The sequence below is a fragment of the Ursus arctos genome, unplaced genomic scaffold, assembly GCF_023065955.2.
Source record: "Ursus arctos isolate Adak ecotype North America unplaced genomic scaffold, UrsArc2.0 scaffold_26, whole genome shotgun sequence".
NCBI lineage: Eukaryota > Metazoa > Chordata > Mammalia > Carnivora > Ursidae > Ursus > Ursus arctos.
In genome coordinates this window covers 35224328-35247966 of record NW_026622941.1, presented here as the reverse complement: position 1 = coordinate 35247966, position 23639 = coordinate 35224328, and the positions used below count along the sequence as shown (strand labels likewise).

At 37.0% G+C, this 23639-nt stretch overlaps 1 protein-coding gene and 1 non-coding gene across 10 annotated transcripts in view; both read right to left on the bottom strand.

Moving 5' to 3' along the window:
- Nucleotides 1-23639, bottom strand: part of TMEM117 (transmembrane protein 117) — a 509455-nt gene that overhangs the window by 345233 nt on the left and 140583 nt on the right. The gene's annotated exons all lie outside the window — the stretch shown is intronic.
- On the bottom strand, nucleotides 5863-5988 carry LOC113258139 (U6atac minor spliceosomal RNA). The gene has a single exon (XR_003317152.1). It is a non-coding gene; the product is annotated as a U6atac minor spliceosomal RNA (small nuclear RNA).

Sequence of the window (23639 nt, the reverse complement as noted above, 5' to 3'; positions counted from 1 at the left end):
CCCTATTTGTTTCAGATTAAATCCTAGATATCTAAGATTCAGACTCATACCTAGCTCAGTTTATAACCCTAATAACAACCCTAGAGACTGAGACAAAAATTTTATAAGCTTTCTTGTGACTTCAGTAGGACCTGTGAAAGTTGTGTAGAGAACATATGTGCTTATTTAAAGACAGAGCTACAAGAGAAAGTTTTCAAAGATGACCCATTAAAATCACATAGGCTGTTAATTTTATTATCTGGCTACTTGTTATATTACCATTATTGTGTCAGTGATGTTTGAGTTGTTAATAGTCTACTTTCCAACAGCCTATAACTTCTGATCGTTCAGTAATCTGCAGATCACACAAAGTCCAGATCACTAGTTAGTACTAGCTACTGAGAAGACAACTACCTACCTACCGGTGATGCTTGCTTCCTTGAAGGTTATTAGCACTGCAGAGTGCATGGGTAAATAGTTACAATTCATCTGGTAACGGTAATGTCAGTTCCTGGGTAAATACTAAGGCATCTAAAAAAGCCTTTAGAAGATACCAGTTTTTTTGAAAGGTATCTAGTCAGGGGAAAAAAACCTCACAGATTTCAAAGTCAAAGTTGCGCTTAAAGGTCAATTTTGCAAGCTGTGTGACCTTCAGCAGATTCCTTAATTTCTGAAGCCTTACTTTTTTCACCTGCAGTAAAATGACTTGTATGCTTCTAACATACAACAGGACTGCTGTATGGGTTAAATGAGGTAACATGTGTGATATATCCATAATGGGCCTAGCACACAGTCGGCACACATCAAATCCTGTCCCAACTCCTCTCCCCATCCCAACACAGGCCATTTGCTACCAATCATAATGTGTCAGACAAATAAATACAAAATGTGATTTCCCTCAAGCATGTATATTCACTATGAAGAAGGAATTAATTAGAAGCCTTTCAATTCACTGAAAAGGAAAAGCAACTTTAAAATGCACTACTAAATGAAAAATAAAGAAAAATAAAAAATGTGTGAATCATGTAGCCATTGCTAATGATCCAAATCCTGAACGTTACCCCTATTTTGTCATTGTTCATTTGTAGGTTTGTTTATTTTGCTTTCCGATCTCTGGTTCTCCAAACTAACAATGATTAATGATTATACAAAAGCTACTCTATAGGAATAATTTATTGCACATCATTAAATGCTAAGTTGAAACTGACCTAGTCAGCTTTCCTTTGTTATAATGAGGAATAGGAATATAAGAAGATGAAGATATATCAAGCCTTGTTGAATCATGACATTCTACTGTAACTAAACATTTTGAGGGGTCTGTCACAATAAACATACTTCTATTTCTGAGTTACAGCTCATTAACTGACTCTGATTGAAGAAAGTACAAAAATACCAATGGTTCTTGACCTTTGTTAAACCACGGGACCTTTTGAGACTGCAATGGTCACTCTCCTCAAAGAAAGATACATACATTTACAAAATTTTGCATTTTTAAATTTCAAGATCTTAGCCCTATCGAGAAGATATTCACAGGCCACCCAGTAGAGCCAGGTTGGTCCCAAGTATAGCAGGATTAAGAATATCTAAATATTCCACATGGACATCTTCATTGTCATAAAAACATTCTCACAATAAAACCAATATTCTCATGATAAAACTAGAGTTTTAAAAGAAAAAAAGTCTTAACTAGAGGCATTCTATTTATTTTTTTAAAGATTTATTTATTTACTTATTTACTTATTTATTTATTTATTTGAGAGAGAGCGTGCACACGCGCATACATAAGCAGGAGGGGCAGAGGGAGAGGGAGAGAGAATCCCAAGTAGACTCTGCACTGAGCTCAGAGCCTGTCACAGAACTCGATCTCGCAACCCTGAGATCACAACCTGAGCTGAAACCAAGAGTCAGACGTTTAACCGACTGCACCACCCAAGTGCCCCTAACTACAGGCATTTTAAAAAAGAATTTCATATACAGAATTCTATAACTGTTCCCTAAGACATATAACATAGTGATTAATTTTTCATTTCCCTTCCATTTTCTCCTCAGACCATTCACCCTTCAATCTTCTCAAGGGCTTTCCACTCAATCCTGAACCATAAATACAAGGGTCTAGTGCATATGCCAAGAATATATGTGTTCCCAGTCATGGGGCTGACGAAAACAGCTTACATCTGCTTAATCTATCCCTTGAAAGAGTTGAAGATTAGTTCAATTAGCTGAGGTATATAGTACAGTGACAATATCCGTTTTACAGATGTACAACATCTTACAGAAAGGAAGTGGCTGACTTGGAATTACATTCTGGCAAAAAGGCCACAGCTGGACTGACTGATGCCCTAGAGTTTTATCTGAACACCTTTATCTCAGGAAGATCGAGAAAAAGACTCTGTCTAGCTCAAATGCCACCATCTCTGATTCTTTCTCTGCCTGCACAGTAAGGGATGGCCTCTCCTTTTTGTCACTTTTATTGTACTCTTTGTCTGAAGCAATTATTGAACAGTTATTCCACATTGTTGTCTGTTGTTATTCTTTCAACATACATTTATTACCTATCATGTGTTAAGAATTAGACTCTAGGGAAAACTCAATACACGAGAAACAAATAAACAAATCAAAAAATGGGCAGAAGATATGAACAGACACTTTTCCAATGAAGACATACAAATGGCTAACAGACACATGAAAAAATGTTCAAAATCATTAGCCATCAGGGAAATTCAAATCAAAACCACACTGAGATACCACCTTACGCCAGTTACAATGGCAAAAATAGACAAGGCAAGAGACAACAATTGTTGGAGAGGATGTGGAGAAAGGGGATCCCTCCTACATTGTTGGTGGGAATGCAAGTTGGTACAGCCACTCTGGAAAACAGTGTGGAGGTCCCTTAAAAAGTTAAAAATTGAGCTACCCTATGATCCAGCCATTGCACTACTGGGTGTTTATCCCAAAGATACAGACGTAGTGAAGAGAAGGGCCATATGCACCCCAATGTTCATAGCAGCAATGTCCACAATAGCTAAATCGTGAAAGGAGCCGAGATGCCCTTCAACAGATGACTGGATTAAGAAGTTGTGGTCCATAAAAAAAAAAAAAAAAAAAGAAGTTGTGGTCCATATATACAATGGAATATTACTCAGCTATCAGAAAGAACAAATTCTCAACATTTGCTGCAACATGGACGGCACTGGAGGAGATAATGCTAAGTGAAATAAGTCAAGCAGAGAAAGACAAATATCATATGATTTCTCTCATCTATGGAACATAAGAACTAGGATGATCGGTAGGGAAAGAAAGGGATAAAGAAAGGGGGGTAATCAGAAGGGGGAATGAAACATGAGAGACTATGGACTATGAGAAACAAACTGAGGGCCTCAGAGGGGAGGGGGGTGGGGGAATGGGATAGACCGGTGATGGGTAGTAAGGAGGGCACGTATTGCATGGTGCACTGGGTGGTATACGCAACTAATGAATCATTGAACTTTATATTGGAAACCGGGGATGTACTGTATGGTGACCAACATAATATAATAAAAAATCATTTAAAAAAAAAAAAAGAATTAGACTCTAGGGAAAAACCAGTGAATAAGATACAGTCCCTCATCTCAAGGCTCTTGCATTTAGAGGTGGAGAGGGTCAAAAGTGTTATTGTAATTGAATGTGGTAAGCAGGTAGAGGAAGGTAGGAATAAAAGTCATTGAGAGCACCTCAGGGATCAAAAGTGACTTCTTGGAGGAGGTATATAAACTGAACTGTGACAGATGACTAGAACAAAGGCTGAAGAATGGAAGTGAAACAGGGTCAGATGATGGAAAGTGGGATGGGGCTCAGGCCAGACCTGGAGATCTGCAGGCCTGAGAGACCATGGGGAGCTGGTACATTTGTCTACATTTCAGAATTTGCAATGTAAGTCAAAGGACGGGTAGACTATAAATAAGCCTGGAGAAGCAGTCAGGGGCTGGATCACCAAGGGTGTTGTCAGTCACATAAACTGGTTCATGCTGAAGTACTTGAAGAGCAATAAATTTTAAGATGGTGATTAACTTGCTCAGGCTTGCCTTTTATTAAGTTCTCTTTTGCTTCAATGTGGAAAAATGGATTGCAAGGGCTAAGACTGGAAACAGGGAGACCATGTTGGAGGCTACAGCAGTAATTCAAATGCAAAATGATGATGGGCTGATCTAAGGCAATGGGATGAAGAACAAAATAAGAAGGCAGAATGGGTCAGTACTCTCTCTCCCTGTCCCTTACTCTCTTTCTTTCTCTCTCTCATCTTGTCCATAGACAATAAGAATGGACATTCACTGAGCACTTACTATATAGCGGGCTCTCTCCTGAATGTTTTATATTTGACTCATGCAATCCTCAAAACAAGTCAATTCCTCATTATAAAGATGAGGAAACAGAAGTATAGAAATTAATTTGGCCAAGGTTCTCAAGGCCAGAGACATTATCTTATATTTCTTTCATTTTTTTATATTTCTTGAAAAGCATATTAAGTATAAATGTAGGGCTCAATAATACTTGTGGATTTGTTATTATAATTATTCACCAGTGGAATAAAGATTCTTACAGATAACTTTCCACCTCCCGAAGTGCTCAAGCAGAGACATGCGATGACTTGGCAAGCATACTGCAAAGCAAATTCCAAAATTTTGTGGAAGCTCCTAGAAAATCCTAAGGTCCCTAATGACACTAACATCCTATGACTTTATGATTCAGTGACTCTGAAGGATGAACAACCTGCTAGTTAATAGAAAAATCTCTGAGCTTGCAAAAGTCTCCCTCAGTAAGGAAATCACCACTAATCTCAACCACACTTAACAATCACCATATTCTCCTTTGGCTACTATTTCTGATCCCCTCTTTCAACATTCCTTATTTGACTGGACAAAAAGAAACACCTAGTCAGGAGCAGTAAGGACACTTCGACCACACATATTTCCCCAGAAACCTAATCGAAGTGTAATAGAGAAAAAGAGATATTTCATTAAATTCCTCTTAGGTCCATTTTAATTTCTGAAAGCACTGGGCACGTAATAATATGCTAATTTTCATGGACAATGTAGCATTTTAGAGTGGAATTAGGGATATATTCTGAGGAAAGGTTGAAAATCTCTGGAGCCAGGGGCTATGCCTTTATTGCTTTTCTGCTATTAACTTGCTCTGGGACTTGAAGCAAGTCCCTTAAGCCTCTCTCAGTTTCATTTGTAACTCATTTGTAAAATATGGAATAATACTTAACAACTACCTCACAAGGAAATACTGAAAAAATAATGAACTAATAGAGACAGGCAAGATGTTTTGAGATCCTTGGATCAAAGATCCAGCGCATTAAATACTAAATTTTAATGAATTAAAGATGCATGCAAATCCTATTAATGTGTACACTTCAGAGGAATGGACTGTGGTATCATAAACTATACAAAAACTTTTAGAGTGTGAGGTATAAAAACATTTAAATACAGGATCATTTTCTAAATGTTCCCCTCTTTTAGATTAAAAGCCAGTAGGGCTAAAATTCATCTTCTAAAACTCCAGAGGATAATGAAATATCTCATGATAGCATTTTAAAAGGAAATGTGGAGTTACCTTGAAGTCATTTTTGGATAATAAAATGGTTTAAAGTCTAATTTCTGAAACAGCAAGAAAAAAGATGTCAGATTCACTTGACCCTCAATACCTGTTGGTCCACATTTCTCATGTGGGCTTAAAGCAGGCAGCAGGCTAACAGCTGTCAGGAATGCTAGTGGTCTAGACTGAGGGATGATGATCCACTGCTGTAACACCCTCCACTCCAAGAACGGCCTTTAAGAATTTTTTTTTAATGATTTTTTATTATATTATGTTAGTCACCATACAGTACATCCCCGGTTTCCGAAAAAACGTTGGTTAGATGCCACGAAGTAGGTGGCAATGCCTTAACCGTATGCGTGTTGTCAGGCCCGAGGGCCTCTTCCATCCTTGTCAAGGGGAGTGCTAACCTTCTCTCCTTTCATACAACACCCTTTAAGAATTTTTTAAATCAATTTTCTTACAATTAATATTTCCTAAGGCAGATCAGCATCCATATTAGGAAACATTGGCTCTCATTTAGGTACCAGTTTAAATCTTAGTGAAGGGCATGTTTCCCATTTTGGAGATATAACCTGAAATACTATCTGAGAACAAGTATGTAATATAGTCATTGTCTGATTCAAATGCATTGCATTTAAGGTATGTAGAAATAACACAGAAATTTAAAAATCTATTTCTTTAGGAATCAGAAAATGCCACTGATCATGAAGATAAGAGAGATTTTAAGATCTAGGCTTCTAAATGAGGGTAAAATATTCCATATTGTTGTTTGAAATCTTAGGCAGAAACTGAAATAATAATAAATATGAATAATAATTTGGGGAATAAAGGGACAGGTTCTATGGAGCTGGAATTCACTAAAAAGAGCTTTGCCATTCTAGGAGGCTTAAGAAGGTGAGTACAGAATCCCCTAACAGAGAGGAGAATTGTCCAGAAAAATAAATATTTTCAAATTAAAAGAGGTCATCTATGTGACTGGAATCTTATAAATCAGAGCTACAATCTCTGATACCCAAATGTTAAGCTACTTTCACAGATATCAACCAGTTGTTGAAAAAAGGAGAAACCAGCCCTGGGTAGAATAAACTGTAGAATGTAGACTGACATTGCAGTTAAAGAAAATGTAGCAGTAGAGAGATTCTAGGTCTCACATCTGTGAAACCAAAACTAAATTTCAAATATAAGTGAGTTATCAGGAAGGCATAAGTGCAAAACTGCTGGTTGGCCTAATTCCCATTCCAGTAAGGTCTGCACAAGAGCAAAGACTCAAAAACAATGAATAATATAAATATATGCCCAAGAGTAACAAGTTCTAAAAACCTGTCCCAGAAACATGAAAAGAGAGCTGTAAGGAATAAGGTTGTGCCCATCTGTAAATCTATTTTTTAAACATTTTATGAGTCCAGAATAATAACAAAGTGGACGTAGCTGTGCTTTCTTATTAGCACCTGCAGTAGGGTCAATAAACACCCCTGGTGCTACCCATCCCCCCCGCCCCATCCACCTTGCCTATTGTAAACAACACTTTTTGGAAAATGATATTCCCCGCTGAGCATGGAGAGGGTCTTTGAATCCTATTTAAAACACTGCCCTCACATAGTCACTATCAACTGGAGTTGGGTCCTAATGTAACATCTATTTCCCATCTCCAGCTTAGAAATTCCATTTGGAAAAAAAAAAAAAAAGGTGCTTGTAATCACAAAGCAGTGGTTTTTCATTTATGTGTTATATTTAACAAACACTAAAATACACGCTTGTAATAGCTTTGAAAAATACCAGTTATCATTTACAGCAACCTCCAATTAACCTATCCTTTGTGCAATTCCCATGGGTAACCACTGTTAAATATTTGGTGCAATTTTTTCTAGAACTTTCTAATGTACTATATAATCTATCATATTTCCTCAAGTCTAAATGCGTTCTTTCAAATTTGAAGCAATTTAATAACTAGTTTCCTAACAAAAAAACACAACAAATGAAACACTACAATGTTAATGTAATAATAAATTACGACATTGCCAAATTTTAGTCATTAAAATTTGAAAATTCTATGTTATATATATGCATTTTATATAAGCTAAACTTTGTAAATCACAATCTTCTATATCTTGTGAGAAGGAGTTCTAAAACAGGGTTAAATGACACAAATATATATGTCTAAACTCCTCTTTTGCAGATGCTGCCAAGCATCTCATACATTTTTTTTAAATCTACAGGTGAATCTCCTGCAGCCTTTCTGGGAAGCCCTCCTATCACACAGTATCTTATTTTACTCTTTTATAAGAAGATATTTAATTGAAACTTTTCTATCACAATGTGTTCAAGTGCCTATGATTTCCATAGCACTAATGTCTTTCCTGAGGCTTAGCCTAAGATTCCAAAGCAGTTTCAACAAAAAAGGAGTATATTATTTTACTCATTACAAAATTAGTATATGCTAACAATATCCTGACAAACTAAAATTGGTGGTTTTCTATGATTAACTGCAGGTATTAAATAGAGTTGAAAACAAGATTCCACTCCATCATTAAACACTCATGTGTTTTCCTGCCAAATATAGAAATGAATATTAATTTTCAACTTTCTGGAGGAGGCCAAGAAAGACATAACTTGCAGATATAACAGAGCTCAGAAATAGATAACCCTGAATCATCAGAACAGAATGTAGGTTGATAAATGCACTCATTTTTTATTCCAGGAGATGAATATGAACCCTCGCCCTAACTCTACAACAGAAGAAATGCATATCGCTCATATGCATATAAAAAGTTCTAATTCATTGGTACATAAAATAACACAAATTAAAATGAGATTCAATTTTTATCCATTGGATTATTTTTCTTTTGAAACTCATCTAGGGCACACAAGACTCTCAAGACACAAACCAAGTAGAAAACAGGAGAGTAACACCAGTAAATGGCAGAGTAGGAAGCCCTGAAACCTCCTTCCCCCCACAAACATACCAATTCAGCAACAATTCACAGAAAAAAATCTCTTTGTGAGAAATCCAGAAATGAACTGAAAGGATTCTGCACCCCAGGAGAATGAGAAATCAGACTATCTGAAGCCAGTAGGGAGAATTGGAACCCTCTCACCAGAATCCCTGTCCATATGATCAGGAAGAGACTCTCTAACACCAATTTTCACTCAGGGTAGGAAAGAGATTGGGTCACGTGTCCAGCAGAGGTTTCCCCAGAGAAACGGTTTCTGTCTTGAATTGGAGCTCTGACTGGTCCAGCACAAACCAGCCACCCAGGGGAAAACGGAGATGTTGATTTGGGCTGGTAGACACCACAGATCGTCCCTGCTGCTTAGCACAGAATAGGTGGATGAGAAATCCTACCTCAGTTTCCCCCTGGGGAGGAAGAGTTGATCTGTATGCCCAATGACCCAACTTCTCTAGGACTACACAAAGAATTATCATCTGCCTTGCCAATCCTGGAGTTCTGACTAGGTCTGACACAGTCTAGTAGCCTCAGTGAGAATGAAGGTGACAATTTTGGCTAATAGAAACCATAGATCCTCCCTTTGCTCATCACAATTAGTAGATGAAAAAAATTCCAGCTCTTTAATCACTCTTGGAGAAGGAAAGAGTTGATCCATGTGTCCAGTACTCCAACTTCTCCAGGGATGCCTAAAGAATTAGTGTCTGTCTTATCAGTTTTCACAGTTCTGACAGGTCAAGGACAGAGGCCCCCAGAATCTCTTGCCAGGCTGACTGGTGAGGATCTTCTTCTGTGCAAGGCTGCTCTGTGAAGACTGGGAGGGGTACCTACTTTGTCTAGTGTACAGACACCAACAAAGACATCAAGAAGAATGAGGAATCAGGCAAAGATGTTACAAAGGAACAAGATACATCTCCAGAAACTGACATTAAAGAAAAAGGAGTTATATGATTTACCTGACAGAGAATTCAAAATAATTGTAATAATCACTGAGGTCAAGATAATAAAAAACATTAACAAAGTGAAAATCTCAACAAAGAGATAGAATTTTTTTTAAGTACCCAGCAGAAATCATGGAGCTGAGAATACAATCACTGGACTGCAAAATTCACCAGAAAAATTCAACAAACTAGACGTAGAAGAAAGAATTAGCAAACTCAAAGATACGTCATTAGAAATAATTCAAAGGAGAAAAAGAAATGAAAAAAGAATGAAGAAAGCTTAAGGGACATATAGGGTATCAACAAGTGGACTGTTTTACACATTACAGAGTCCCAGAAAGTGAAGAAAGAGAAAGGACAAGAAAGTTTATTCAAAGTAATGATGACTGAAACCATCCCAAGTCTAGAGAAGGAAAGAGACATACAGATCCAGGAAGCTCAATGGAACCCAAAAAAGATAAACTCAAACAAATTCACAACAAGATATATTATAATCAAATCATCAAAAGTCAAACACAAAGAGATAATTTTGAAAGCAGCAAAAGAAAAGTGACTTGTCACATACAAGGGAACCACTGTAACACTATCAGTGAATTTTTCAATAGAAACCCTGCAGAATAGAAGGTAGTGGGCTAATATATTCATATTCAAAGTGTTAAAGGAAACAAAAAAACCTGCCAGCCAAGAATGTGATACACCACATTAATATAATAAGAGATAAAAAAAAAAATCACACGGTTATCTCAATAGATGCAAAATAAAGAGTATTTGACAAAACTCAACACTCTTTCATGGTAATAACTCTGAACAAACTAGGAATAGAGTTTACCTAAATACAACAAAGGTCATATATGAAAAGCCCACAAATAACATCTTACTCAAAAGCTTTTCCTTTAACATTACGAAAAAGGCAAAAATGCCCACGCTCACCACTTCTATTTCACCTAGTACTGGAAGTCCTAGACAGAGTAATTATGTAAGAAAAAAGAAATAAAATGCATCTAAATTGTAAAAGAAGTAAAACTGTTCCTATTTACAGATAACATAATCTTGTATGTAGAAAACCCAGAAGACTTCATTAAAAATACTGTCAGAATAAATGAATTCAATAAAGCAGCAGGATACAAAAATCAACATACAAAAATCAGTTGCATTGTTATACACTAACAATGGACTATCTGAAAATGAAATTAGGAAAACAATCTCATTTATGATAGCATCAAGAAGAATAAAATTCTTACAAATAAACTTAAGTTAGTGAAAGAGTTATATACTGAAAACCACAAAATACTGATGAAAGAAATTAAACAAGATACAAACAAATGGACAGATATCCTCTGTTTATGAATTGGAAGACTTAATACTATTAAAATGTCCACACAACCCAAAATAATCTACAGATTTAATGCAACCCTTATCAAAATGCCATTGGCATTTTGTAGAAAAATAGAAAAAAATTTCTAAAATTCATAAGAAACCACAAAAGACCATAAATAGCCAAATCCATCTTAAGAGAAAAAAGTAAAGCTAGAGGCATCAAACTTCCTGATTTCAAAAAGTAAAGCTAGAGGCATCAAACTTCCTGATTTCAAAGCTATAGTAATTAAAACAGTCCTTGCTTGTGCTCTCTCTCTCAAATACATAAATAAAATCTTTTTAAAAATAAAATAAAACAGTATAGTACTGGTGTAAATACAGACACATAGACCAATGTAATAGAATTAGAGAGTCCCGAAATAAATCCATGCATATATAGTCAAATGATCTTTTTTTTTTTTTTAAAGATTTTATTTATTTATTTGACAGAGATAGAGACAGCCAGCGAGAGAGGGAACACAAGCAGGGGGAGTGGGAGAGGAAGAAGCAGGCTCATAGCGAAGGAGCCTGATGTGGGGCTCGATCCCACAACGCCGGGATCACGCCCCGAGCCGAAGGCAGAAGCTCAACCACTGTGCCACCCAGGTGCCCCATAGTCAAATGATCTTTGACAAGGGTACTATGATTACACAATGAGGAAAGGATAATATCTCCAACAAATGGTGATAGGGATATCCACATACAAAAGAATGAAATTGGACCCTTATCTTACACCACACACAAAAATCAACTTAGACGGATTAAATTTAAACAGTATACCTGAAACTGTAAATTATCATTACATTGGTCTTGGCAATGATTTCATGAAAATGACAGCAGAAGTGCAGGCAACAAAAACAAAAATAAACAAATGGGACTACATCAAACTAAAAAGCTGCACAGCACAGGAAATAATCAGCAGAGTGAAAATGCAGACTATGGAGTGGGAGAAAATATTTGCAAGCCATATATCTGATAAAGAGTTAATCTCCAAAAAATATGATGAACTCTTACAACTCAATAGTAAAGCACCTAATAACTCAGTTTTTAAAAATGGGTAAAGGACTTGAACAGATATTTCTCCAAAAAAGATATATAATGGCCAACAGATATATGAAGAAATGCTCAACATCACTAATTATCAAGGAAATGAAAATCAAAACCACAATGAGAGATCATCTGTCAGGTGTCAGGATAGTAAAATAAAAATATAAAATAAAATAAAATTGGAACACTTGCACATTGTTGGTGGGAATGCAAAATGGTGCAGCCACGATGGAAAAGTACGGAGGTTCCTCAAAAATATTAAAAATAAAACTATCATATGATCCAGCAATCCCACTTCTGGGTATTTATCCACAAGAACTGAAATCAGCATCTTGAAGAGATATTAGCACTTGATGTGCATTGCAGCACTATTCACAATTACCACGATGTGGAAACATCTTAAATGCTCATCAATGGATGAAGAAATAAAGGAGTGTGGTATATACATGCAATGAAACATTATTCAGCCCTTAAAAAGAAGGAAATTCTGCAATATGTAACAATCTAGATGAACCTTAAGGATTATGGTAAGTAAAATAAATCAGGCACAGAAAGACAAATACTGACAATTCCACTTACATGAGGTCTTTAAAATAGCCAAGTTCATAGAATCAAAGAGTGGAATGGTGGTGGCCAGGGGCTGTGGGGAATGGCTAATCAATGAGCATCAAGTTTCACTTAACCAAGATGAATAAACTCTAGAAATCTGCTGTGCAAGATGGTATCTGCAGCCAATAATAATGGATTGTACACTTAAAAAAATTATGAGATTAGATTTCATATCAAATGGTCTTACCACAATAAAGATTTTAAAAAAGAGAGAGAAAGAGAGAATTTAGCCACCGAGTCTTCCAGGAAAAAAATACTCAAATACAGGCACTGTTATTAAAAATCCTTTTTTTAAATCTTCTATTCAGAATCCTAAAGATAAAAACAGGAACCCTTTAAGGGGGAAAAGAGACACTAACTGAAAGTCTCACTGAGAGATCAGTTCACAATAAAATGTGTGGGCCACACAAGACAGTGGAAAAGAAGAACTAGAAGGTAGATCAAAATATGTTCTAATTAATAAAAGAGATATAAAAATAAACAGAAACCACACCAAAACCAAAATATCCTAGTATGTACATTAGTTTTCTAGGGCTGCCATAACAAATACCACAGAATGGGTGGCTTAAACCACATTTCTTCTTTAGTAGTTCTGGAGGCTCAAGTCCAAGGTTTGGTTTCTTCTAAGCCCCCTCTCCTTGATGGCAGGTGGCCATCTTCTAGGGTTGAATTCACATAGTCAACTCCCTGTGGTCTAATCTGGTGTCCTAATGTCCTCTTCCTATAAAGGCACTAGTCATACTGGATTAGCACCACGCCATATGACCTCATTCTACCTTAATTATCTCTTTAAAAGCCCGGTCCGGGGTGCCTGGGTGGCTCAGTTGGTTAAGCATCTGCCTTCCGCTCAGGTCATGATCCCAGGGTCCTGGGATCAAGTTCCGCATCAGGCTCCCTGCTCAGCAGAGAGTCTGCTTCTTCCTCTGCCCCTCTGCCCCTTTGCTCCTCTGCTCACGCAGGTGCGTGCACGCTCTCTCTCTCTCTCCCTCACAAAAATAAATAAAATCTTAAAATATATAAATAAAAAATAAAAATAAAAGTTCAGTCCCCCACGTACTGTCACATTCTGAGGTACTGGGAGTTAAGACTTAAACACAAGAATTTAGGGGGAACATAATTAAGCTCACAAACAGTATAGAAGGACGAAAAAGGCTGATCTGACAATAAAATGAAATAAAACAAAACTTAAAGAAATGACAAATACAATCTGAAAGTTAAAATCCAACCAATAGGTTAAACAGCTTCAGAATTTTGAGAAAGAATTAGTGACCTGGGAAACATCTGTGGATAATATGTGATATGGCACAGATAAAAAGATGTAGAATGAGAAATTAAGAGGGAAAGGGAATGAGATTAATTGGTAAAATTTATGTCTTACTGAAATTCCAGAAATGATATTATGGAACTAAGGAAAAGGCAATTTCTAAAGAAATAATGGTTGAGAATTTTCCAAAATTCACAAAAGATGTTAATTTTAGAATGTGGGAATCCCCCTAAATCCTAAGCAAGATAAATGAAAAGAAATCCACATGTAGGCATACTGTAGTGAAATGTGGAACTTCAAACACAATGAGATCTTAAAAACAGTAATGGGGAAAAACATCGTTGTCTAGAAAAGAATAAAAATTATAAAATTATGAAGACACCAGTAGCAATAGATACAATAGGATACCAGAATAATATCTTCTAAGTGCCAAAGGAAAATAATAGTTACTTCTAGTTCTCCAGCTACACTATTATTTAAAAAAGGCAAAATAAAAAGAAAATAATCTTCAGCATATTTATACCAAAAAGTTAATCATAATTACATCTATTATAAATTATTTTTATTTCTTCTTTGTAAGTTTTTATAATTCAAAAATTTCTATAATGAACCGATGTTACTTTTAACATCTAACTTTTTAACATTAGCAATGAACATTAAACAAAATAACATTTAAACAATTACTATATATAATATGCAATATATATTATATATATGAAGTGAAAAAGAATAATTTTATAGTCATTTCTCCATTTTAATCAAATGTCATTTTTCTTGGTGTCTTACATCTCAGATCCCACTAAAATAAATATTTATTCAAAGGCTTCTACTCTTTTCCAATAAAATTTGTGACCCCAAAATGACAACTTAAAACAAGAAGTGGAACAGTGACTCAGGATTCAGGTGTAATGGAATTATAACGTTTTGTTGACAAAATGCTATTGAACTGACAAAGTACAGAACTTTGAGTTTGAAGTGTCCGCTCTGGATCTCTCACTGATGGGGTGTATCTTCCAGCATGGGCCTCTTAGGTCAGCAGTCAGTGTGGCCCCAGTGAGCCAAAGTAGGAAGCTTGTTGGGACTTCACACTCAGTTCATCTTGATTTGTTTTGGAAATTACCTTATTTTAATTACCTTCGCTTTCCGTTTCTATCATTTGTTTACTAATATCTTGATTTTTTTTTTAATGTATCTGGAGCTAATTATAGACTGACTGCTGTTGCTACAACTTTCCTTCCAAAATAATACTCCATATACGAAACAGTATTTGAAAATAAAATCAGTAAAAAATAAACACCACAATTACATTTCACAAGCACTTTTCCTTTTTTTTTTTTTAAGATTTATTTATTTGAGAATGGGTGGAGGGGCAACAGGAGAAAGAACCTTAAGCCGACTCCCTGTCGAGGGCAGAGGCTGACAGAATCCCGAGATCATGACCTGAGTCAAAACCAAGAGTCTTAACCGACTGCCACTCCAGCGCCCCCATGAGCACTTTTAAAAATAACAAACTGTCATGGTTAACATCTAAAAAGTTATGGTCTTATCATTTCTTAAGTTAGGGGCAATTATCAAAATATATCATGACAAATAACTTGGTCAATTTGCCTTTTGGTGTTTCTTTGGAATATGCCATATTTGAGAAAAATCCTATCACCTTTTCTTCATCCAAAAATTATTTTCATATAAATATATAGCTTTGACCTCATCACTTTCAATGTTTCCTTGCAATTTTACCAGCATTTGGGCTCTGGCAGAATCCTGCTGTTTTCCTTGCAATAAAGTGACTTTAAAATAACTTTTCAGCTCACACTTTACTTGGTGAGCACAGAAGATGACCGCTTTAAAATTTCTCTAATCAATCTATAAAGCACTCTTGAGAATTTCAAGTTACTGTGTAAATTCTTTGCATGCCGAGATTTGCAGGAATTTATGGACGTTTTCCTCCTATTGTTTTCTATCAAATGATTCCCAGTTTATTAATTTGCGATCTTTATTCATCTTGGGTAAGTATGAAAAAAAAATAATTCAAAGGGAGAAGCTTCACATAAAGTCGTCAGGTAGGAATTTATTTCAGCTCAAAGAAACTTCGATTGGAAATGCTCCTACTTTGTTGATTCTTCCTTAAGTCTTCCTCCACCATTTCATGGAAAGGTTCCACTTTGCAATTAAAAGAACACATTTCAGTATGTGGGCTGATTTTATTTTATTTTTTTTTTTTTAAGATTTTATTTATTTATTTGACAGAGATAGAGACAGCCAGCGAGAGAGGGAACACAAGCAGGGGGAGTGGGAGAGGAAGAAGCAGGCTCATAGCTGAAGAGCCTGATGTGGGGCTCGATCCCATAACGCCAGGATCACACCCTGAGCCGAAGGCAGACGCTTAACCGCTGTGCCACCCAGGCGCCCCTGTGGGCTGATTTTAAAATGAACATTCTATTTTGCATGATTGAAGAAAAATGAGAACAACAAAGAAATAGTAATAGATTGTGACCAGAGTGCTTTCCCCTTACCTCTTTCAGACACAAAATCTGAGTAACAAATGCTTCCGTTCAAACCCATGGCATTGCATCCAAACTGTTCCAGTGCCTCTTTTGCTCTTTATTAGTTTCTAAAAGGGTCTATCAATAAGGGAAATTTATGTTCTAATCTCTTCCACCCCAGAATATCAAATATTTCCTAAGGTCATGATTTTCTTTAAGTCCCAAAGAAATGTTAGTAGATGCTGATAAAAAGAGATTAACTGCGGTGGAAAAGGTCAGGTGCTCAGCACCTGATTAAAACACTATGTCAATGTAATACAGTAGTCAAGGTACACCTTTCAGATAAATCAGAAGCAGGAAAATAGTGGTATGTTTTCAATACCCTCTGGTTATGAGCATTCTGATTTCATAAGCTTGTGGGAAACGGTTGTATGGGTAATGGAGTGACTTGCAGGCTTTAAAAAAAAAAAAAAACCATTACAAGAATCTTATTTATGCATTGTGACCCAACACATAAAAATAAATACAGTGCCTATCCTTAATATGTATGTACCATTACTGATATTATCTACACCATTCTTTTTTTTTTTTTTTAAATGCTTTTGAGATAGTTATTAGCCTGGAGTGTGACCTGCTAACTGTGACCTTGGACAAGTTGTTTACCCTCCCTGCAGCTCAGTCTTTTCACTCCAAGTTCACAAAGTTAAATGAGATGACATTTGTGAAGTTCTTGGCACCAAGAGCTCTCAATATATGCAATTCCTTTCTGTCCACACCACTTTTTCCTTTATTTAGAGTCTGTGCTCATAGTATGTTGACCAAAAACAAAATTAAATACATAAAAAAATTAAAGTAAACATAGACACGGATATGACATATGGCCATACTAAAGACTCTTAATTTATCATACGTGCCTGCATCTAGGGCCGGGTCAGGTCATGCTCCTCACCACCATGTGACATGCTTTGCCCAATGGGATTTAAATAAATGAGACAAAAGCACTGGCTTAAAAAAGGCTTGTGCATTGGGTTTGCCTTCCTGATGCTGGGAACTCCCTCTTGTGACTTTTGGAACACTGCCACCATGTCAACAAACCTGTACGAGCCTGCTGGGTACCTGTGGTCCAGCTGACAGCAGGAACCAACAGACAGACATGTGAGTAAGGCCATCGTCAGGCATGTCAGACTATGGCCCCATAAAACAGCCTAAAGAATACCCAGCCAAGCCAGCCTAAGCTGCTGACCCACAAATACATGAGCAAATAAAAGGGCTTCTCTACACCCTTCTTAAACTACTACATAGGTTGGCTTTAAGCCACTAAATTTTGTGGTGATTTACTATGTAGCTCTTTCAAGCACATGGTTATCTTCAACTTTGTAGTAAAAAATTAATACTATTTGTTAATCTGTTTGTGAAGATGCAGATTAAAGAAATCCTTAACAAGGGGAAATGGGGGTCAAAGGACTTTTTCCAGGAAATTTATGTAGCTCAAGTCCTTGATGACTGAGCTCTTAAGCAATATATTATATATGTAGAACACATAAATACTCTCTCTTTTCTGACAATATTAACAAAGAAGTGAAAGTAAGAATATTTTATTCTCAGGTTGCTCCCTAGACAGACTGTGACTGAGCAACTTGGGGTGTGATTTTTCTTGAAGAAAAGAGGCAAACGATTTTTAAAAGAAAATGGAGACCTATCCCCAGTGTGAGCCAAGGGAAAATATTAAGATGCCATCTCAAAAACTTGTCAAACATATGTAAGGAAGTAGATAAAATAATTATGGTAACATAGAAAAACTAAGTTATAATAGGTTCACTTTTGATTTAAAAAGACTATCACTGATCTTCCTGGATACCTTAATTTGTAGAAACATGATCCAAAGAGGCAATTTTTAAAATAGGGGTTTAAGGTACCTCATGAGAAATTTGGGCAATAAAATACACATTTTTGTCTAAGCAAAAACAAAAGCGTCTTAAAATCGTTAACTACAAGACTACTGGATTTAACTATACTTGATCCAAGGTGTTTTTCAATGTGTTTAATTAGAAGGTAAAAGGCTAGAAAACAAGACAGTGGGTTCTTGCTTGGACCCATCTTCTCCTGTACCTGTTAAAGAGGGCACCTGTTGAGTCGATGCATAAGATGAGTCTGCCTAGCTGACATGTCCCTTTTGTGGAGATGGAGACACCAGAACCCGACGTGACTGAACATTCAACCATGTGCCTAGTGGCCTTCATTCACATTAACACTCAACCTGGACCCCCCTCTGCTAATCTGACTTCCACTATCATATTCCTCGGGGAAACCACTTCGGCTGATCCAAACATCCAGTTTTCCTGACATTTGTTGCCTTCTCCTAAAATAAAAAATTTACCTTCCTATTTATAGATGAAAAGCATATTTTATTTGCTTGTAAGATAAAAAAGTTATTATCTCTTGAAAAGGTAATTTCTGTAGCAGAACCCATTCTTCTCATTTACTTTTTTATGTTTTTTTAATAATTTTTTATATTAGTCACCATACAGTACATCCCTAGTTTTTGATGTAATGTTCCATGATATTAGTTGCGTATAATACCCAGTGCACCATGCAATACATGCCCTTCTTAATACCCATCACCAGCCTATCCCAATCCCCCATCCCCCTCCCCTCTGAAGCCCCCAGTTTGTTTCCCAGAGTCCACAGTCTCTCATGGTTCATTCCCCCTTCTGATTACCCCCCCTTCATTCTTCCCTTCCTTCTCCTACTGATCTTCCTATTTCTTATGTTCCATAAATGACTGAAACCATATGATCATTGTCTTTCTCTGCTTGACTTATTTCACTTAGCATAATCTCCTCCAGTCCTGTCCATGTTGCTGCAAATGTTGTGAAATCGTTCTTTTGGATGGCTGAGTAATATTCCATTGTATATATGGACCACATCTTCTTTTTTTTTTTTTTTAAGATTTTATTTATTTATTCGACAGAGATAGAGACAGCCAGCGAGAGAGGGAACACAAGCAGGGGGAGTGGGAGAGGAAGAAGCAGGCTCATAGCGGAGGAGCCTGACGTGGGGCTCAATCCCATAACACCGGGATCACGCCCTGAGCCGAAGGCAGACGCTTAACTGCTGTGCCACCCAGGCGCTCCTGGACCACATCTTCTTAATCCGGTCATCAGTTGAAGGGCATCTCGGCTCCTTCCACAATTTAGTTATTGTGGACAATGCTGTTATGAACACTGGGGTGCATATAGCCCTTCTCTTCACTACATCTGTATCCTTGGAGTAAATACCCAGTAGTGCAATGGTTGGATCATAGGGTAGCTCAATTTTTAGCTTTTTAAGGGACCACCACCCTGTTTTCCAAAGTGGCTGTACCAACTTGCATTCCCACCAGCAGTGTAAGAGGGATCTCCCCTTTCTCCACATCCTCTCCAACATTTGTTGTTTCCTGCCTTGTCAATTTTTGCCACTCTAACTGGTGTAAGGTGGTATCTCAATGCGGTTTTGATTTGAATTTCCCTAATGGCTAATGATTTTTAACATTTTTTCATGTGTCTGTTAGCCATTTGTATGTCTTCATTGGAAAAGTGTTTGTCCATATCTTCTCCCCATTTTTTGATTTGATTATTTGTTTCCCGTGTATTGAGTTTGAGTTCTTTGTAGATCTTGAATACTAATCTTTTTTTTTTAATGATTTTTTATTATATTATGTTGGTCACCATACAGTACATCCCCGGTTTCCAATATAAAGTTCAATGATTCATTAGTTGCGTATACCACCCAGTGCACCATGCAATACGTGCCCTCCTTACTACCCATCACCGGTCTATCCCATTCCCCCACCCCCCTCCCCTCTGAGGCCCTCAGTTTGTTTCTCATAGTCCATAGTCTCTCATGTTTCATTCCCCCTTCTGATTACCCCCCTTTCTTTATCCCTTTCTTTCCCTACCGATCATCCTAGTTCTTATGTTCCATAGATGAGAGAAATCATATGATATTTGTCTTTCTCTGCTTGACTTATTTCACTTAGCATTATCTCCTCCAGTGCCATCCATGTTGCTGCAAATGTTGAGAATTCGTTCTTTCTGATAGCTGAGTAATATTCCACTGTATATATGGATCACAACTTCTTAATCCAGTCATCTGTTGAAGGGCATCTCGGTTCCTTCCACGATTTAGCTATTGTGGACAATGCTGCTATGAACATTGGGGTGCATATGGCCCTCCCTTCTCTTCACTACGTCTTGAATACTAATCTTTTATCTATAGTGTCATTTGCAAATATCTTCTCCCATTCCGTGGGTTGCCTCTTAGTTTTTTTTATTGTTTCCTTGGCTGTACAGAAGCTTTTTATCTTGATGAAGTCCCACAAGTTCATTTTGTCTTTTGTTTCTCTTGCCTTTGGAGATGTGCCATGAAAAAAGTTGCTGTGGCCGATATCAAAGAGGTAGCAGCCTATGTTCTCCTCTCAGATTTTGATGGATTCCTGTCTCACATCAAGGTCTTTCATCCATTTGGAGTTTATCTTTGTGTACAGTGTGAGACAGTGGTCAAGTTTCATTCTTTTGCATATATCCGTCCAATTTTCCCAGCACCATTTATTGAAGAGACTGTCTTTTTTCCACGGGATGTTTTTCCTGCTTTGTCAAAGATTAGTTGCCCAAAGAGCCGAGGGTCCATTTCTGGGTTCTCTATTCTGCTCCATTGGTCTGTGTGTCCGTTTTTGTGCCAGTACCATGCTGTATTTGTGATCACACCTTTGTAGTATAGCTTGAAATCCGGCAACGTGATGCCCCCAGCTTTGTTTTTCCTTTTCAACAATTCCTTGGCAATTAGGGGCCTTTTCTGGTTCCACACAAATTTAAGGGCTGTTTGTTCCAGTTCTTCGAAAAATGTCATTGGTATTTTCATCAGGATGGCACTGAAAGTGTAGACTGCTCTGGGTAGCATAGACATTTTAACTATGTTTATTCTTCCGATCCATGAGCATGGAATATTTTTCCATCTTTTTTGGTCTTCTTCAATGTCTTTCAACAGTGATCTATAGTTTCTAGAATATAGATCCTTTACAACTCTGGTTAATTCCGAGATAACGTATGATTTTTGGTGCTATTGTAAATGGAATGGATTCCCTAATTTCTCTTTCTTCAGTCTCATTGTTCATGTATAGAAATGCAACTGATTTCTGAGCACTGATTTTGTATCCCGCCACATTACTGAATTGCTCTATAACTTCTAGTAGTTTGGGGGTGGAGTCTCTTGGGTTTTTTATATAGAGTATAATGTCATCTGCGAAGAGAGACAGTTTGACGACTTCTTTGCCGATTTGGATATCTTTTATCCCTTTTTGTTGTCTGATTGCTGTTGCAAGGACTTCTAGTACTACGTTGAATAATAATGGCGAGAGTGGGCATCCTTGTCGTGTTTCTGATCTTAAGAGAAAGACTTTCATCTTTTCCCATTGAGAATGATATTCGCTGTAGGCTTTTCATAGATGGTTTTTATGAAATTGAGGAATATACCCTCTATCCCTACACTCTGAAGGGTTTTAATCAGGAAAGGATGGTGTATTTTGTCAAATATTTTTCTGCATCAATTGAGAGGATCACATGATTCTTGACTTTTTTCTTGTTGATGTGATCTATCACACTGATCGAATGTTGAACCACCCTTGCATCGCAGGGATGAATCCCACTTGGTCTTGATGGATAATCCTTTTAATGTACTGTTGGATCCTACTAGTTAGGATCTTGTTGAGAATTTTGGCATCCATTTTCATCAGGGAAATCAGTCTGTAATTCTCCTTTTTGATGGGGTCTTTGCCTGGTTTGGGGATCAACGTAATATTGGCCTCATAGACTGAGTTTGGTAGTTTTCCTTCTGTTTCTATTTTTTTAAACAGCTTCAGGAGAATAGGTATTATTTCTTCTTTGAATGTTTGGTAGAATTCCCCAGGGAATCCGTGAGGCCCTGGACTCTTGTTTTTGGGGAGGTTTTTGATCACTGCTTCAATCTCTTCATAATTAATCAGTCTGTTTAAATAATCAATTTCTTCCTGTTTCAGTCATGGTAGTTTATAGGTTTCCAGGAAGGCCTCCATTTCTTCCAGGTTGTTTAATTTATTAGCATAAAGCTGTTGATAAAAGTTTCTAATGATCCTTCCTATTTCATTGGTGTTGGTTGTGATCTCTGCCCTTTCATTCATAATTTTATTAATTTGGGTCCTTTCTCTATTCTTTTGAATAAGTCTGGCCAGTGGCTTATCGATCTTATTTATTCTTTCAAAGAACCAGCTTCTAGTTCTGTTGATCTGTTCTACTGTGCTCCTGGTTTGTAATTCATTGATCTCTGCTCTAATCTTGATCACCTGCCTTCTCGTGCGTGGGTTAGGCCTATTCTTCTGTTCCAGATCCAGCTTCTTGAGGTGAGAGTATAAAAACTGCATTTTAGATTTTTCATATTCTCTTGAGTGAGGCTTGGATAGCTATGTATTTTCCCCTTAGGACCGCCTTTGCAGTGTCCCACAAGTTTTGGACCAATGTGTTTTCATTCTCATAGGTCTCCAGAAATTGTTTAAACTGATTTTTAATTTCCTGGTTTACCCAATCATTTTGAGCAGGATGGTTCTTAGTTTCCAAGTGTTTGAGTTTCTTCCAAATTTTTCCTTGTGATTGACTTCCAGTTTCAAAGCATTGTGGTCTGAGAATATGCAGGGAATAATCTCAGTCTTTTGGTATCGGTTAAGACCTGTTTTGTGACCCAGTATATGGTCTATTCTGAAAAAAGTTCCATGTGCATTCAAAAAGAATGAGTATTTTATTGCTTTAGGGTGTAGTGTTCTATATATATCCAAGAGGTCCAACTGGTCCAGTATGTCATTCAAAGCTCTTGTTTCTTTGTTGATTTTCTGCTTAGGTGATCTGTCTACTGCTGAGAGCAGAGTGTTGAGGTCCCCTACTATTAATGTATTATCATCTATATGTCTCTTTATTCTGGTTAGGAGTTGGCTTATGTATCTAGCTGCTCCCCTGTTGGGGGCACAGATATTTATAATTGTCATATCCACTTGTTGGATACATCCTTTAAGAATAATATAATGTCCTTCTGTATCTCTCACTACGGTCTTTAGCTTAAAATCTAATCTGTCTGATATGAGAATTACTACCCCAGCTTTCTTTTGAGGTCCATTGGCATGAAAAATGGTTTTCCATCCCTTCACTTTCAGTCTGGATGTATCTTTAGGTTCAAAATTAGTCTCTTGCAGACAGCAAATGGATGGGTCATGTCTTTTTATCCAATCTACAACCCTGTGGTGTTTTATGGGAGCATTTAGGCCATTCACATTGAGAGTGATTATTGAGAGATATGATTTTAATGATGTCATGTTGCCTGTGAAGTCTTTGTTTCTATAGATTGTAAATTTCTGTTCTGTATCACTCTTGGGGCC